We start from the raw sequence: 12,725 nt of genomic DNA on the forward strand, positions 1-12,725 counted from the left end.
CAGTTTTTCATTTTAGATTTTGTCTTTCTCTGATTTTTTATATAGTACTTGATATTGAACCCAGAGGCTTTCTACCTTTGAGCCAACCCCCAGCTTGATTTTAAAAAAAATTTAAATTTTTTTATAGTACTAGGGATAGAATCCAGAGGCATTCTACCTCTGAACTACATTCCCAGCCTGATTTTTTATTTTTTATTTTGAAACAGAGTCTCACTAAGTTGTGGAGGGCCTCACTAAGTAGCTACTTAGTCTTTCTAGGTTGCTGAGAGTTTCACTACTTGCTGAGACTGTTCTTGAACCTGTGATTCTCCTGTTTCAGCCTCCCAATTACTAGGATTACAGGTGTGTGCCACTACACCACTCTCTGAATTTTAAATCATGTATAAGTTTGATCATACATGGGAGCAGGGCGATGGGGAGGTGGGTAGGATGAGGTCAGAGATCTGCACCATGAGAGCTGGTGGTGCTCTGAAGGCCAGGGAAGTAGACACCATTAAGAAAGTCTATGAGCAGAGGGCAGAAGCTCAAAGAGGATTTCCATCCCTGGAAGGGGCAAATGAGAATGTGGCAGGCTCAGGGATGGACCAATGCTGGTGGGTTTCCAAGGCAGAGAAGCAGGCTCAGGAAACAAGGTCATGTGGGGACTTACTTAGCAGCACTGAGACACCAGGTCGGGCCTGTCTAGGCCAACAGGATCAATGTTGCTAGCTCTACCTTCCATCAGGCTGGGCCTATCAGATGAGGGATATGAGGGAAGCAAAACTGGAAACATTGTTAATTTTGGATAAATTGCTATAATACTAGATGTCAACCACTAAGCCAAACATGGGAAGGAGGGGTGGGGAGGGAACGGGGTGGAGATCGGGTAGAGGCTGATTGGGTGATGTGTGCATGTATGTCTACAAAAGTTTTTTTTACACCATTATGATGTATGAATACAGTGCACCAATAAAAAAAAATTAAAAATAAAATAAAATAAAAACTGGAAACCCGAAGGTTTGGCAAACACCCAGCACTGGGTGCCAGATCTGAGAGCTACTGGTTGCTCTCTTTCTTTTCCAGATGTCTGAGTTCCTGATTGGGAACTATGCATAGCTTCTCAAAATCGATTTCTAAGACTAGTTACATTTGTGGCATATCCACACAATATGCTAATATGCAGCTAGCAAAACAAACCTTGAAGTTTCTTGGGAAAGACTTATTTATTATTATTTGTGTGTGGAGGGGTACTGGAGATTCAGCCCAGGGTCCCCAACCCTGTTTAATATGAAACAGGGTGTTGCTAAGTTGCCCAGGCCTGGAACTTGCAGTCCTCCTGTCTCAACCTCCAAAGTACTGGGATTACAGGTGTATACCACTACAACTGCCAGCTTTTCTTTTCTTCTTCTTCTTTTTTTTTAATCTAGCTGCCTTCATTTCCTCTATCCTCTTCAACTCTCTTCTTTCCTGAAACATGGTGCTTAGAAATGCAGCAACACTTGTGGGCAGACCCATCCCTGAGGCAAAGAACATGAGGGCAAGCCTAGTGTTCTACCAACCGCAGAGCATATAGAAAAAAACATTTTTTTGGAAGATCAGTGAAGGCATTAATGAGTCACCTACTCCAGAATTCTATTTGTTTGTTTTAAGATGGAAACTCAGTCTGTTGCCCAGGCTGCCCTCCACTCAGTCCTCCTGTCTCAGCCTTCTGAGAAGCTGAGATTTCAAGTATGTGCTACTGTGCCAGGTTTACCCAAAAATTATTTTGTGTTTGTTTCTATGGTGTTTTTATTGGTACTGGGGATCAAACCCAGGGCCTCATGCAAGCAAGGCGAGCAATTTACCCTAGCCCTACATCCAAACCCCATCCTAGATTTCTTGATGCCTCGAGTGAAACAAATATATTCTCTAACTGGTAGAACTTCCCAAAGTGATAGAAATGGTTTTGATTGGAAACTACAACTTCTGTTTTTTTCTTTTTTTGGTGGTACCAGGTCCCTGGAAACCCTTCTACCTCCAGGGTACACTCCCAGACCTATTTTATATTTTTTAAATTTGGAAACAGGGTCTCTTAAGCCAGCGAGGCTGGCTTCAAATCTGTGCGATCCTCCTGTCTCCGCCTCCCAAGTGCGGGGATTACAAAATGCACCACCACACCTGGCTTCTGGTCTTTTTAATATTGCAAAAACTTGAAATTCACTACTCTATCACCCAGTGGGAATGTAAAATGAGTTTGACACTCTCCCCCAGGACTCCTGTTCAGAATAATTATCTCTCTAGGAACAAAATCCACAAGATATCTTCAAATAAAATCGCTTTTGAGGACTCTGGAGAACTTGAAGTGTGTATACTTAATCATGTATTGCCTTAGCACATACTAATTGGCATTTTTCTATCCCTATTGTGCAGATGGAAAAACTAAGGAACACACCTTCCCCAGGTCCAAACAATTAGAATAATGAATTATAAAATATATCCTTGAAAGTTTGTTAAAATAACTTTGAATATATCACATAAAATATATTTACAATCAGCTTAAAGTCCTTAGCTAATTTAAATTAATTGAAAAAGCTATAATAAGAAGTTTGTGTCATTTCACTAATATGCAATTAAAGCAATTAAAAATATTTCCCAAATGTTTATGTGGACCACTGCTGGTACAAGCTGCTGCTATTCTGGAATTGACTGGAAAGTTCCCACTGATTTCTCTACATGGAAGAAACATATTGTTGACATCTTGCAAGAAAATCAAGTTATTCAACTTAATGGATCAGTATGGGAAACAAAAGTCTGTCTGCCAAGCAGAATATTTTGCTGTGTTTGAATTTCATCTGATTTAAATTTGCTAGCGTTTGCTACTGGATTCACACCAACAGACACAAATGGCATCTGATATGGTCTACTTTATTCATTACAACAAGGCAAAGATTGTTTTGGAGTCACTTTGAAAGGTAGTTTGGGATTTCTTATTTAATTAATCCATTACACTTAACTTTCTAGTATTTTACACTTTGCAAACATTATTAACATCCTACAACTATGTTGTACATTATTAAAGAATTTAGTACTCATAAAACTCTCAGCAGAAATATTGTTATTAAATGAGTTCATTATACTAAACTACACTAATTGACTGCCAAGGATTGAGGAACACTTATGTAACAGTGAACCATATTCCATCTTCCTAACCTCTCTGCTAATTCTAGCAAATGTGCACAAATCTTAGTAGAAGAAAAAATCCAGGAAGGTTATAGCAACCACACATACCTCAGTGGAAATCAACTCTTTAAAATAAATGTCTAGACTCATCTGAAGCTTGTTCCTCATCACAACTCCTATCAGTAAGCCTGCCCTGTTGCCCTGAGGCTATATAATCTGTATGTTGATGTCATTTGGTTCACAGACTTCGGACTTTAGTTCTCTGGACCCTGCTAGTGGAAATAAAGGGATTCTTCTTCCTGACCTGTTCTCCAGTCATCATCTCTCCATGCCTGTCCTCCCACAACAATTGATGAACTAGCCAGGAGGTCCATGGTATGGGAAATTCTGAGCAGATGTGTTTTGCCTCTCCATTGACTGGACACAGGGGAGTCAGGTTCCCCAGCAATACTGGTCCACTTGGTGTTCCAGTGAATCCTTTGCCCCCATATGGGAAGCCTCAAGAGAAAAGCCAGTGTCCTATGTGGCCACGCGAGAAGAAGCATAGACCGGGGACAGAACTAGGGGCATCAGAAGGTGTCTGAATCACGGTAGGAAAGCCCCAAGGTGACTAAGGACACGTCCTACTGAACAGAAGGGGAATATGATCAGCCCTTATGATCCTCAGAGTACTAATACTAGGTGACTGTCAGGAAACCAGGACCCAGAAGAAAAGGAAGGATGTTGAATAACTGATGATTGTCTGGTGTGTGTCTGAGAAGTCATGTCAGTCCACAGGGCCAAAGCAAATGTGGAATTCTGATCCAGGGATTCCAGGGTGAATTCATGTGGTTCAGAAGAGCACTGACATGATAGTCGGGATCACCAGCCTGCCAAAGCTAACAGGGCATGAAATGTCCTCACGAGAGGACTGGCCAGAGACAAAGTGAGTGCTGTCTGTTATCTGTGTCACATCAAGGTGAGGGACACAAGGGCAGCAGACTCCTCTTGAAACAATGATCACAAATTTCAAGAAAGAATATAATGTGGACTATGGGGGAAAATGAAACCCCCGGTAAGCTATAGACCTTCTAATGAGGAAGAGCGGCAAGCTTTTGATAGAGAGTGGCCCACAGAAAATTCATTCAAGGCCGGGCGTGGTGGCGCATGCTTGTAATCCCCGCACTTGGGAGGCAGAGACAGGAGGATCACGCAGGTTCAAAGCCAGCCGCACAGCCGGGCGTGGTGGCGCACGCTTATAATACCAGCATTTGGGAGGCTGAGACAGGGGGATTGCGGTTTGCAGACACCCTCAGCTACTTAGTGAGGCCCTCTGCAACTCAATGAGACTCTGTTTCAAAATAAAGAATAAAAAATTGGGCAGGAGGTATAGTTCAGAGGTCAAATGCCTCTGGGTTCCATCCCCAGACCTGCAAAACAACAACAACAACAACAACAACAACAACAACAACAAAGCCAGCCGTGCTGGCTTAAGAGACCCTGATTCCAAATAAGAAATATAAAAATAGGTCTGGGAGTATAGCCCGGAGGTAGAAGGGCTTCCAGGAACCCCAGTACCACCAAAATAAAAAAGAGACTCTGTTTCTAAATAAAAAAGAATAGGTCTGGGAATGTAGCCCGGATGTAAAAGGGTTTCCAGGAACCCCAATACCACCACAAAAATTTTTTCATTCAATAGTTTTAGTTCAAAAGGTATGGGGTGTAATCACTGGAGACTCCCAGCACCCAGACTAGTTCCCCTATATAGATTCATGGCTCCAAATGGTCATCCATTCCCCTCCCTGGCTGAGGGGTCTGATCTACAGAGTTCTAATAGCCAGAGGCAGAAAGGAAATGTTGACATCTAAGAAACTGCGAGAAAAGGCACCAGTTGTAGTCAAAAACCCTGAAGAGGTAGAAATGCCATGACCCTACAACTCTGTTAATTGGACTCAGTGACCACCCATCTGCATTCAATATACCATCATTGGGAGTCAATAATTCAGCTGTTGGCTCCTCAGCTCCTGAGGATACCCTAGGGCCACCAGTTCTGTCCCCATATACCTCAAATCTACCTCCCAGGAAAGGGGACTCCAGGCCAGTGGAGCAACTTCCCTTGTGGGAAGTACTCAAATAAAAAAACAATAGATGTAGATGAACAGGAGGTCCCAGAACAGCCAACTCTAGTGTATCAGCTGTTTACCACCATAGACCTTCTTTTTTTCTTTTCTTTTCTTTTCTTTCTTTGGTACTGGGGTTCCTGGAAGCCCTTCTACCTCCAGGCTACACTCCGAGACCTATTTTTTAAATATTTTTTATTTGAAAATAGGGTCTCTTAAGCCAGCGAGGCTGGCTCCAAACCAGCACGATCCTCCTGTCTCCGCCTTCCAAGAGCGGGAATTACAAGCGTTCGCCACCATGCCGGGCAGCCATAGACCTTCTTAACTGAGAAAATTATACTCCCTCCTATTCAGAAAATCCTCAGAGCCTTATGGATTTGATCCAATCTCTCTGTCAGACTCTCAATCCTGGGCATATCGCAGACAGCTGCTCCTCACTCTCTTCAGTACAAAGGAATAGTAGCAAGTCCTCTAGGCAGCTACCTGGTAGGTTGAGGAAACTGCCATTCGGGGACTGTGGACCCAGTAGCATATTCTAGACTCCATTAGCCTGCAGAAAATCCTAACTGAACCCCAATGACCCAAGAAATATTGTGAGCCTCTGGGAGTATGGGTAGCTTTGTCCTAGGGCATATGGAGAAGGGCCAATGCACTACTAACAGAAGAAGTCAGTAAAGTACTACAATGGAGATGAGAGTTTAGCACTTTTTACGAGCAGCTATGCGAAGCCTATCACACCTTCAGTCCCTTCGACCCGGAGGCACAAGAAAACCAGCAAATGATAAATATGGCTTTCATTAGTCAGAGCACAGGGGACGTCTGCCACAAGTTACAAAACCTGGACGGCTTTGCTGGAATGAATGCCATTCAACTACTGGAGTGAGGGACAGGAGAATGAAGAAAAAAGCTGATCTAATTGCAGCAGCGCCAGTGTGTACCTCGGCCAGAGGTCAGAGACACCCATCGGGAAAACCTCCAGGAAGAAGACTGCCCCTACAGTGGGGCCATTGTGCCTTCTGTAAGGAAATTAGGCACTGAAAAATGAGTGCCCTAAAAGAAAAAACAAGGCCAATCATGACATGAACTGCAAGGAAATCAATCCCACAATTGCTCACTGTTGGAGTAGCCAGTATGTCTGAAGATTGAAGGGGACTGGGCTTCATCTCTCTCAGGAAGTCCATGGTCAGGATGGTGGTAAGGACCAGGATACTTACTTTCTGGCCTACAGTGGAGCTAAGCATTCTTGTCATTACGAGCCCTGTTGGTACTCTCACCAGAAATGGAATAGATACCATTGGGGCTTTGGGAAAAAACAACCAGCAGGCTTCTGCAAATCTTGATGATACCTACTTGGTCTCTGGTAAACAAATTACAGGCTACTTTAGTCTCTTCTGAGGGAGGAAAATTGGGTCTCAAGCTATTCCCCCAGGGGCTCATCCTCACACTGCAGATTCCCTGGGAGAAAGAATGGAAACTGTTTGAGGGCCAAGGAGAGCCCCTAAACCCAAGATGGGCTAAAAGATGGCCCACCAACCTGCCAGAAGACAACCTGCCAGGTCTTGCAAAACAAAACAAAACAAAACAAACAAACAAACAAACAAAAAACAGGTCCTGGTATTAATATAACTTAAACCTAGGGCCCAGGCCATTAACCTGAGACATTACCTATTTTCCCAACAAGCCTTGAAAGCCATTCACCCCCACCTGTAGATTCTGCTAAAAAATCAGCATTATCCCTAGCTAATCCACCTGGAACACATTGCTCCTGCCTGTATGGAAGGCAGGGAGTCAAGATTATTATCCAGTGCAAGATCTTTGGGCCATGTACCAAGTAACCATCTTCCCGCACCAAATGGTGCCCATCCTCTATTCCCTCCTCAGTCTCCTCCTGGCCATTGCCACCTGGTTCAGCTGCCTGAACCTCAAGGATGTTTCCTTCAGCATTCGACTGGCCCCTGCCAGACAGGAACTTTTCACCTTTGAGTGGGAAAACCTACATTCAGGAGCAAAAAGCCAGTTCACCTGGATCTGACTTCTGCAGAGGTTCAAAAATTCCCCCACCATCTTTGTGGAAGCCCTTGCAAGAAATCTCTGAACTTTTCCCTCACAGAAAACTAGGCTGCACGCTCCTCCAGTAGGTAGGATGACCTCCTACTGGCATGAGACTTTAAAAGGATGTGCAAAAATTACTGATGACCTGCTGTGCCATATAGACCAGTGCAGATAAAAAGTCTCCAGGAAAAAGGCCCAATTATTCCAGAGGATCGTCAAATACCTCAGGTTCCATTTAAAACAAAAATAGTGACTTTCAGGGACCAGGAGAAAGGAGGCGATCTGAGCCATTCCAGTGCCAAATTCCTGGAGGGCCTTAGGAGAATTCTTAGGAACATGGAGATATGTCAACTCTGGATCCTCAATTTCACTGTGATTGCTAAGCCTCTAGAGGGAGAAAAAAAGCCACAAAGGGAGAAAAAAGAGACTCTAATCTGGGGAAAGGATCAACAGACATAGTCAACCTACTAAAGAAAAAGCTACAAGAAGCCCTGGCATTGGAACTCTTGTACCTAGTTAAACTATTCACTTTATAACTCTCAGAAAAAAAAAACAAAAAAAAAACTGCAGTCAGAGTCCTGGTGCAAAAGTTAGGGTTATAGAAACACTGGGTTGCCTGCATCTCAAAACAGCTGGATGGAGCTGCAGCTGGATGACCATGTTTGTGAGCTGTGGCTACAACAGTGCTGCTTGCCTAGGAGGCAGACAAACTGACACTAAGATGATAGCTCTGTATCCCTGTGCCTCATTTGGTCCTCATCCTCATGAAGCTAGAGGACATCATCGGATGACAAATTCCCACCTAACTAAATACCAAATCTCCTGTGTGCAAACCCATGCATAGTACTAGAAACCATGGCTCCATAAACCCCACTATATTCTTACCTATGGGGGGTACCCATGACTGTGAAGAAGTAATTGCTCAGGTATATTCATGTCAGCCTGACCTAAGGGATTAGCCTCTTAAAAACCCAAATTTGGAGATCTTTGTGGATGGTAGCAGTTCTGTTACCACAATGGGGACCTAGCAGATCAAATATGCAGTGGTCACCCTTGAAGCCATCTCAGAAGCCAAACCTTACTACAGGGAACTTCAGTAGTAAGTTTGACCCAAAGGGCCAAACTTATCACATTAACTCAAGCCTTAGAACTGAGTAAAGAAAAGGCATTAAACAGCTACACCAACTCCAGATACATCTTCCTCACACTACATGTCCACAGAGCATTATACTGAGAAAAGGGACTATTAAACTCTGGAGGGAAAGAATTAGAACACCCACAGGAGATCCTATAACTCCTTGAGGCCAGGGACACCATTAGGGAAAAACAATAAAAGCAATTGAAAATGCATAAGCTGATACAGAAGCAAAAAGAGCCTCAACTCAAACCTCCTGCTTGGTTGCACCCCTACTCCCATGGGTGCCAGTGGCCCAGCCGGTTTACTCCCCTTATGAAAAGGTGGCAAAAGGATCCCACAAGATGCTTGAAGAATGGTTTTATCTAGTGTTGGGCGGGTAGCCATTTCTCACCTGTTAGGTGCCCCCATGTTAGAGCAACTCATAAGGCCACCCACTTGTGCTGAGAAAATAGGAAAACCTAGGGATAAGGGCTTCCACAAAGATGGTGGGGGAATTTTTGAACCTCTGCAGAAGTCAGATCCAGGTGAACTGGCTTTTTGCTCCTGAATGTAGGTCTTCCCACTCAAAGGTGAAAAGTTCCTTTCTGGCAGAGGCCAGTCAAATGCTGAAGGAAACAGATACATTCAGTATTTGACATGCGGGTTGAACCCAGGGGCATTCTCTCTCACCTATATCCCCAGCCATTATTATTATTATTTTTTTTGAAACAGGGTCACATTAAACTGCTGAGGCTCTCACTAAGCTGCTGAGGCTGGCTTTGGACCTGTGATCCTCCTATCTTATCTCAGCTTCCCAAGTACAAAAAAAAAAAAAAAATTACAGGCATGTACCACCATGCCCAGCTCTATTTACATAGCTTAAATCTGTACCAAAGGAGACAATAGGGGTGCAGATTTCATGGATATTTCTATTTTCAAATTGTATGCTAAAAATTGTGCATTTTGATACATGTATATACATTTTACTTTGAAATGATCATAATTTAATAAGCATAGGAAGTGTGCATGAAAGTGCACACTTTCATGAATGACAGTGTTTAGACTCTTTCCTTTGGATTTGAGATTTTACACAAGACAAGCTTGGAAAGAAAAATGTCTCGGAATGGCTTTAGTACTTTTTTGTTATTAATCTATATGAGGGTTAATATTACCCTTTTCTTCGTAAATTCAAATCAATGTGAGGGATATGAATGGTTACCCTGTTTCCATATGCTTGGCTGAAGTCACAATAATCTCAGTCTCCAGAAGACTGTGGGGGAAAAAAAAAACATACCTACCATCATTACATTGAGCAATCAGAAGGGAGTGATCCAAAAAGCTGGGTGCGTTGGTGCACACCTATAGTTTCAACTATAGCTGACACAGGAGCAACACTTAAGCCCAGGAATTTGAGCCCAGCTTGAGTAACATAGTGAAACTCTTTCTCAGAAAGAGAGGGGTGGGGTTAAGGAGAAATAGGGAGGGAGGGGGAGAGAGAAGGAGAGTGGAGGGGAAGGGAGAAGGGGGGGGCTTTGTGCCTGAAATACTAATTAACGATAGCATTTCTCCAGTAAACCCAACAAGTCTCTCTAATTTCTTAGGAGTCTGTGAAGATAAGAGACAAAGTACTTGTTATTTCAGTTGTGCATTGATAATTAAGGAGATAATAAGACTGTACCTACCTACAGAGGTTGCCTGAAGGTGTGAATTATGAATGGAGAAAGTAGGGCAGTGACAACTGGCTATTCAACTTGTACCCTTGGCTTTAACAGGAAGCCATACACTAATCTTTGAGGCCAGCATATCTTGAAACATGTAGAACTGATTACTCAGAGCTGATGAAGTGGCCCTCTTGACCACCTCCTTGCTAAAAATTCCTGACTGAGGCTCATCTTGGTGCTGAATGGCCTGGCAGAACTATAGCATGCTGTGGAATTGTGTAGTATAAAGTTATGCTATGAGAAATACATGCCGCCAAACTATAGTTTGACTTGCTTATTTATAAAATGATATAGGTGACTCTCATAAAATGAAAATCCTGGATGATTTGGGAGACCCTAGAACAGACTGGATCTCAGTGAGAAGTGCTGCTGTTATGGTTTGAATATGGTTCAAACCAGAACTCATGGCAAAGATTGGTCTTCATTGTGAGATGTCTCTTAATGGAACTTAATCCAACTATGGAAGGGGATTGTGGGAACCCATTAAGGCTTTTCCCTAAATTAATATTTCTGACTCAGCTGACTGTCCTTCACCCAGAGTCAACAAGGTTTGGGGTCATAGAAAGTTCAAAGTAAAAGGTCTGGAAGAAGATCAGATGGTGATGGCATGAGGGTACTGATTAACCTATCTGTAATATATATGCTTTGGATTGGTCTTTATTGTATTCTGGTGGTGGTAGCACAAGGATGTTGATTGACCTGTAACTGTATAAATACCTCTGGAAAAAAAAACAAACCCAGTGTCTGTGCAATAGAGAATACTGACCCAGGAGTAGTCGTTTGCCCAATGGAGAATACTGACCCAGGAGTAGTCATCGACCAGTAAAAATATTGACCCAGGAGCAGGCGTCGGCCAGTAGAGATAGTAGGCTGGCGGTCCCCCCATGTTAGAATAAATTAAATATTCTGAGAATTAAATTCTTAGAGTTAAATTCTTCATCCTCACACCTCTCTTCAGAACCTGTATTTTTGCTGGCTGGCCCTGGCAGGAGATTGGGGATAAGAGTTGGGAAAGGAAAAAGGATTGAGGAAGGAAGCAGTTAAAACAATGCTATGTCCATAGATGAAGGTATCAGGACTAATCTCACTAATGTGTATGGGGAGAGAGGGTGCAGGATGGAATGAGAAATAAAATACATCAATGATGTTTGCATGTTTGAATGTATCACTTTGACTCTCAGTATGATTTATAATTATGTACCAATAAAAGTACATAAGAAAAAAATTAAACCTCCTTAAAAAGAAAAACACACAAAGGAAAAAACTACAAGACTGTCTAGAAGAAGAGGTAATTTCCCTCCTCTTTCAGCCATCTCTAGAATGAGATAGCAAGTGTTCAGTCAATTACACAATTGCTTCTGCTGAACTGTTGTGTTCACATTTGAGGCTGAACTTTTAGTGTTTGGGAAATAGTTTAAGGGTGTTCCAGATGTTTTCAAGGCACATCCTATAGAAATAGTCACTTAAATTTTAAGTATAAGCTGTGCATGGTAGCACACATTTGTAATCCCAGTACTTAGAAGGCTGAGACAGGAGAATTGCAAATTTGTGGCCATCCTCAGCAACTTAGTGAGGCCCTCTGCAATTTAGTGAGAACCTGTTTCCAAATAAAATATAAAAATAGGGGCAGGAATGTAGATCAGATGGAGATTGCTCCTGAGTTCAACCTCCAAGTACAACCAAAAAAAAAATTAAGGTCTAAGATTTAGGAGACCATGTCTATTTAAATTCATTTTTTTAACCTATGAGTATGAAATATATCAGTGTTTGATGTTTTGCCCAGTAACTGGAATATCCTATAACATGTTAGTGGATAGAAACCCATTTGCTGCAATCTCAAGTTTTACTCTAATTATTGTTATTACAATAGTTCACAGAAGTATATTAAAATCAATGATGTTCAAGACCTAGGATCACAATCAAAAGGCAGCTGTCTAGTACCACCTTGTGGCTAATCTATTAATATATATTTTAAGTTGATTTTTATAAAGATAGATACACATAACAGAGTATAACAAAATGTTCATAATGTTCATTTTTATATATGTATCATTATGTCTCAAATGATAGCTGCAAATAATTTTTACAATTACTTAAGTCTTGGGTAGTAGGACAAATTTCATTCCATAGAGTCAAACTGGTAGGACTTAATTTTCTTGTAATTAATTTAATCTCAATTAATTCAGGAGACCCCTAGTTCTTGACCAGGTTTTCTTCCAACGTGTAGAGGAGTTACAGGGTATCAGGAAGTATGGAAAGGTACTGCTAGTCCTTGGTCATCAAACAACACAAGTCATTGCTAAGTCACTTGTTTATTCTAAACTACAAGACTCCTTTAGGTCTGGTATTTCTCTGCAAATTCCAGACACTTCTTGAGCACCAGGAATTCTCTGTTGCTCTATGCCACACTGAGCCCCATCTGCCTAGACATGCCACACTATTATTCTTTCCTGGGCTGTCTCTCTGGGCTTTACTTAGGAAAGCAGATGTCTAAGATATCACAGACTGGATAAATTATAAAGAAAAGAAGTTTATTTTGGGGCATGATGCCAGTCCAAGATCAAGGGGCTGCCTTCTTGCTGCAGTGACCTAGGGAGC

The sequence above is a fragment of the Muscardinus avellanarius genome (assembly GCF_963383645.1).
Source record: "Muscardinus avellanarius genome assembly, chromosome: 1".
Lineage (NCBI taxonomy): Eukaryota > Metazoa > Chordata > Mammalia > Rodentia > Gliridae > Muscardinus > Muscardinus avellanarius.